Source organism: Pteropus vampyrus, unplaced genomic scaffold (genome assembly GCF_000151845.1).
Source record: "Pteropus vampyrus isolate Shadow unplaced genomic scaffold, Pvam_2.0 Scaffold552, whole genome shotgun sequence".
NCBI classification, from domain to species: Eukaryota; Metazoa; Chordata; class Mammalia; order Chiroptera; family Pteropodidae; genus Pteropus; species Pteropus vampyrus.
The window spans coordinates 181747-188241 of record NW_011889333.1 but is presented as its reverse complement, the minus strand read 5'-3'; the positions used below and the strand labels follow the sequence as shown (position 1 = coordinate 188241).

The window sequence follows — 6495 nt, the reverse complement described above, 5'->3', positions numbered from 1 at the left end:
CTTGATCTTAGCCTTTAGCAAGTCATGATCTTTTTGCTGGTGTAGGGTCTTACCTTCAATTTGTAAAAAATGCAATATCTGTGAAGTGCAATGAAGCAAAGCACAGTAAAATGAGGTATGGCTGTACACTTTCATTTTTCTTCATTTACTACTTAGGAGCAGATTGGCTGGATCGAACAGTAGGTATATGCTTAACTATTTAAAGAAACCGCTAAATTATTTTTTTCCAAAGTGATTTGTCCATTCTGCAGTGCTACCAGCTGTGTATGAGAGTTCCAATTCCTTCACATCTTCTACAACACTCAATATGGTTAGTCTTTTTAATTATAGCCCTTCTATTAGCTATGTAATAGCATCTGTTGTAGTTGTACTTTTCATTTCCCTAATTATTAATGATATCAAGCATCTTTTCATGTGCTTATGTGCTATTTGTTTGGTTTCAGTCAAGTATCTGTTCAAATCTTTTGCCTATTTTTCAGTTTGGCTTAAAATCCTATTGTTATTGTTAAATTTTGAGAATTCTTTATAAAGGGGCGTGAGAAAATTTGAGGAGAGGTGGACATGTTCATTTTGTTGATCGTGGTGATGGTTTCAAATGTGTAAACAAACGTATGTCCAAAATTATGAAATTGTTCATTTTAAATATTTAGGGTATGTCAAATTATATCTCAAAGACAGATAGAGGCTACACATATCTAATTTTATATAATTATAATAAACAAAGGAATTTAGTTATTGAAATAACAACTTTGTAAATAGATTTGAAACGGTTAATCAAGTAATCAATTTACACTTATCTCTTCAGGTTTAGAGCTTGCTCTGTTATTATCAGTGTTGCAGTCTCAAAGACAGTAAGTCTGTCAATTTTACTAAATTTATAAAAATTCATTGATACTGAAAGAGTACTTATTTATCAAATCAATCAATTAAAATACTTGAAAAGGAAATGAAGTTTATGAACATAAATGGAATAACAAAATTTGCAAGCTAATTTAATTGATTAAAAGGTAACCTCTAAGATCTTAGTGCCTGAGACAATTTTAATCTAGAGGAAACAGTTATACTCAGTGGCTTCTACAGCAGACCTCACAGTACTGCAAATAAAGGTTTGGTGACAAAAGCTAATAGCATCAAAGGCCAGCTTTCACCCTTACTTCTCACTATGTCCATCTCCTCCAATTGTCTCTTAGAGGGATGGTAAACAATTACACCATAACTCTAACATTTACAGCTTTGCGGGCATATAGATGCGAATATGTTGATTGTGTCTGTCCACAGACTGGGACACCAAAGATGAGGAATCAGCCCATTAGCCCTGCAGAATATGACAGCGCCTTATGTCAATGATGGGAGTGGAGGTAGTTGAGGGGCTGGAGTTTAATGTCTCAACTAAAGACATCCTTAATAAATAACGTGACCCTTTTGTAGATCATGTATTTTTAGCCAGATAAGTTCACATTTCCTTTCGAATGTATATTGTTGCACCCTTTCCAAGTAAGTCTTTGGACTTTGCTACTTAAGGCTACATGGTCCACCTTTTCCTTCCTCTTCTCAATGACATGAGGTCTGAGTTATTAAGGCTTTCTCTGAGTGCATTAAGGCTTCTTCTCATCTCTTGGCAAAAAGACAATCTCAGAGAAGTACTTAAATTATAATTGTATATGATAGTACATCTTTAAGTTTGATATTTTAAACTGGGATAAGGTGGTATGTTCTCATCCCACGGTGGTGACTACTGATTTTCTTCCTCCCAACAAAGCAGTTTAAAAAATATAATAAAGGATGCTTATCAACAGACAATTTGATAAAGAAGTTATGGTTCATATATATACAATGGAATATTACTCAGTCATAAAAAAAAAAAATCCTACCACTTGCAATGACATGGATGGACCTAGAGGTTATTGTGCTGAGAGAAATAAGTCAGACAGAGAAAGGTAATTACCATGTGATTTCACTAATATGTGGAATCTAAAGAACAAAAAGAACAAACTATTCAAAAACAGACTCACAAATACAGAGGACAACCTGGTGACAGCCGGAGGGGAGGGGTTTGGGGGACTGGGAGAAAAGGGTGAACGGGTAAAGAAGTACAAATTAGTAGTTGAGAGATGGTCACGGGATGGGGAGCATGGCCTAGGGAATGTAGTCTGCAGTAATGTAATGTCTGCGTGTAGCACCAGGTGGGTGATAGAGTAATTGGGGGGATCGTTTCATAAATTATATAAATGTCTAACCCATGTACTGTATACTTGAAACTAATAATAAAATGAAATAAAATGCTAAAAAAAGAAAAACCAATGAACATTTTTTTTAAGTTCTTAATTTAAAATTCTAAATCTGTTGTCTGATTTGCCACCACAGAAACTCTAAATAGTTGAGCAACGTCGAGTTACTCGTGGGGTGTAGTTTTCTTTTAATGAAAAAAGCACTGTACATGGAATGTATGGCTAAGGCACCTTCCCTGTCTAGGCATCAGTTCTTTCATCTGTGGCAAGAGAGAGCTAAGGACAGATTTAGTACCAGCATTCCTTGACTCTGATTCAGAAAACATAGCAACATGGGGGAAGGGGTCACCTAGCAATTTTATATGCATTTAGAGATTTTCAAGTTAGTGGAAAGCAAAGTAGGGCAGAGATTTGAGATTTAAGTGGAACTGGAAGGCCAGGATAAATAAAGATTTCGATTCTGAACAATCTTCTGAATCTGAAGTCTTCATTACAGGGAACAAATTACCTTCCTTCTACGGAAATTGTTTTGTTTTTGTTTTAAACTACCAAGACTAAGACCTGGGAAGGTCAGATTTCACTAGGAAATTTTTGCCTTTTTGAGTAAGACCCCCAAGGACATACAAAGAATTATAGTGAGTTTATTTGGTCAGTCTCCCTAAGACTTTAAGTCTAGTCCCAGCCACAAGGTTCAAAAACTTGTTTGTAAAGGGTTTTTAGTAAATATTTTTGGCTCCGCAGATTGCAACTACTCAACTCTGCCATCTGGGCACCAAAGTAACCATAGGCAATACTTAAAAAAATGAGTGTGGTTGTGTTCCAATAAAACTTTATTTACAAAATGAGACAGTAAGCCAAATTTGACCCATAGACCATTTTTTTATGATCTCAGTGAGTTGAAACAGCATTGGCATAAAAATTCATTTGCTGGTGAGCTGGTCTTAATTTTGCTCTTGGCCTAGTTTGTGACTTTGGGAAATCCCTTTTCCTTCTCTGGATCTCATAATTAATATTATCGAATATTTCTTATGTTGCCATACCTTTATGAGCTACCTCTGTTTAATCCTCATAGCAACCCAATATGCAGATGCTTTTACTAGCTTATAGCACATGTAGTAAGTTTCAGAGTACCAATTTACACCCAGGTCTGTTTATATCTAAAGCTCATATTCTTAATTATAACTAATTAACTACATAATGTCTCCTTGTATAGAGGTGGATTTAAACTTAACGTTTCCTACTTGCTCTTCCGCAGCCTACAGTAAGTTTTTGGTGGAAATAAGAGAGTTCTCTGTAGAATGTTTTCAACTTTTTCTAGTCTGGTACTTGGGGCTTTGCTGAATTTTGTTTTGTTCGTTAGCTCTAAGCTTGTTTTTGCATTCGGCCAGTCACTGGAATGACAGATTTTAAGGAAACAGATGCCTCTCTACTAAATGCGAGGTTAACCAAGCTTCCTCACCCTCTGCAGAACATGTTGACGATTACTGCCTGCCTCTTCCTAGTAGTGACACTTACTTGCACTTTAACATAGAATTTTTGTATTCCACATTTTTAAGAGACACCATTACATTTTTATATTTCTAAGTCTGTGAGAGATAAGGCATTGACAGTCATTGCGACAACCACTCTAAGGCCTCTAGGAGGCCATGCCTAATTTTTCCATCTGAGACGTACAGGCATTTAATGTTCATTAACAGGGCAGTAAAAATGTAAATGATCCAATTATCCTGTGCTCATCTAAAAGCAAAGTTTCCCATGAAGTACCTTTAGAAATCAGATTGTGTAGGGTTAGATAGGAAAAGCAAAGGCTTTAGAACTTGAGTAATACATTGAGATATTGAGCAATGTGTACATAATAGATTCTCAAGAAATGACAAGATTACTTTTTTTTTTTTTTTTGTCATAGAACTACAGTTGACAAGTTATCCATTTAGAACTTATGTAAGATTTATAAAGCCAGTTGGAAAATAATATTCAGGGTTATATTACTGTGTGTGAGATACAATTTTTTTTAATCGATTGCCTTTAGATAAAATATTTTGATATTTAGTTGAAAGGTCTATTAGAAAAAAAAGTACTCTAAAGTCATTTCTTTCTGTTCTTTTGGAAATTGAGGGTCAGAAGGAAATGATGTCAGGAAGTAAGTGGTACAGAAAATGAAACTGGAAAGATAAGTAGAAGACCGGGAAAAGAGGAAGAAAACAGTGGTTACGAAAAAGTTAATTTTTCCAGACTCCACTTAAGAAAAAGAGAGATGAAAATGAGACTGAAGAAATCAGAAGAAAATTCAGAGAGAGAGAGAGATTATGGAACCTGTTAAAAGGCAGGAAGAAATGTAAGAGAAAGAAAAGTTGAGGAAGAAAGGGTGACAGGAGAAAGGGAGATGGAGAGCTCAGATAAGGGAGTCGAGAAGAAATAAGAAGTTGCTGCAGAGTGAATAGAGAGGGATAAACAAAGAATCAAAAGAGGAATGAGATGGGCAGATGGGTGAACAATCGCAGCAAGAATTAGGAGAAAGGAGAAACTCAAGGAAAGGAAAGAAAGGGGAGGAGGCGGAATGTGAGAACAGATTGCAGATGGCCGTCCCTAACCTCCTCTTTTTAAATTTCCCCCTCCCACGCAGCTTCCTTACTTCCTCTTCCTTCTCCTTTTTACTTCTCTCGGTTTTAAACCTGACACCAGAAGGCAATAAGGTGGTGAGACACTTAAAAGTAGGGCAGAAAGGCTTCTGGGAGGAAGATGGTTGTCATTGTGTCTCATGACCTCCTTTGGATTGTCAAATGAGTTTCAATTTAAATGCCTGCTTTGATTGATGACGATAGCCTTGGCATGGAAGAATCTCCTAGGCTCAGCAGAAAAGGGTGCAGGAGTCAAGCAGGGAAGTTTCTCAGCCCTTGATAATTGGTAGTAGTGTCATCTGGACAACTATTTGTTGTCCTTCGGCTAGACCCATAAATAAACTTACAATAATTTCTCTTAAGACCCTGGTTTTGTGTTTTTTGTTTCTTAAGTTCTTTTCTGGTTTGAAAATAATTTCCCCAATTTCTGATATCCCACCCTTGTATATAGATAAGTTAAAAGTCTTATTTTTCAAGGATTTTTTGTCCCCTGAGACTTTCTTAACTCTAGTCATTTATCTCATTTGCCAAATATGGACCCTTTACTAGATATCAGACACATGGTAGAGAATGGGATTAAAATAAAGAATATGATGAGTTCCTGTACCTAAATCACTTGAATCAAGTGCCATAGTCTGACCAGTAATAGGCCAATTACAGTACTGTTTTGGGAATGGAAAGCATGGTGTGTTACAAGGGGGCATAGGTGAGACATCTCACCCAGACTTTAAGGGATGAGGAGTGAAAGTCAGGAAGAAAGTAATACAAAAACTGACATTTGAAAGATTCATAAGAGTTGGGTCAGAGAAGGAAAATAGTGTTCTAGGCAAAGGAATAGCATGACTTATTGGAGAATAAAAAAGTGTTCAGCATGGCTGAAAAGTAAGAGGGTGTGGTTAAGTGACATGTGATATGGAGCAACGGTGCATTGATAAATCTTCTCAAAAAAAGGCCTTTATTTGTAATTTTTGCCAATTTCTGCAATGTAAATATTACCATTATGGCCTAATTCAAACTACCAACAGTTTGTCAACCGACTCGCAAAATTCCTGCATATTTAACAATTATTTCTCAAAGGACAGCAGGAGCCAGTTCTAGCACACCCGAAGTAAGCAGTACTCAGATCAAGGTAGACTTCTAAGTTCTGACTTCATCTCAAAGGCTCTGAAAGATATTGAATCTGAATATGGCATGGTTTCATCTTTCCATTAGGAAGATTGTGCCACCAGCTGTGTAGGGGAATGGATCAAGAGAGAGCAATGACAAGACCAGAGGTAGCCTCTTAACCAGCCCTCCTGAGCTCAAAGGTTGACTCTGAAATTATATACCTTGTTGAAAGCAAATTATTAATTCGGTCTTCTTTACTTTCTCCAGCTCCATCCCTTTCTCTTCCTCTCTCTACCATTCTCATAATCCTCAGCTCTGGCCCTGTGTGCTAGAGAGAGCCTGAAATTGGAAGCAAGGACATCTTATATCTGTCTATCTAACTTCTCTGGTCCTTTGTTATACCATGGATTAGGTAACTGCCTCCTAATTCTGAAGAGGCAAAAACATTTGCTGAAAAAAAATGAAAAATAATTTATTTAATTAGTTATATGTTTTATGCAGAGAAGGTGGATTAGTTAAAATAATTGAAAACTGTTTTTTTT

At 36.4% G+C, this 6495-nt stretch overlaps 1 protein-coding gene across 1 annotated transcript in view; it reads left to right on the top strand.

Moving 5' to 3' along the window:
• Positions 1–6495, top strand: part of SPINK5 (serine peptidase inhibitor, Kazal type 5) — a 128162-nt gene that overhangs the window by 7718 nt on the left and 113949 nt on the right. The gene's annotated exons all lie outside the window — the stretch shown is intronic.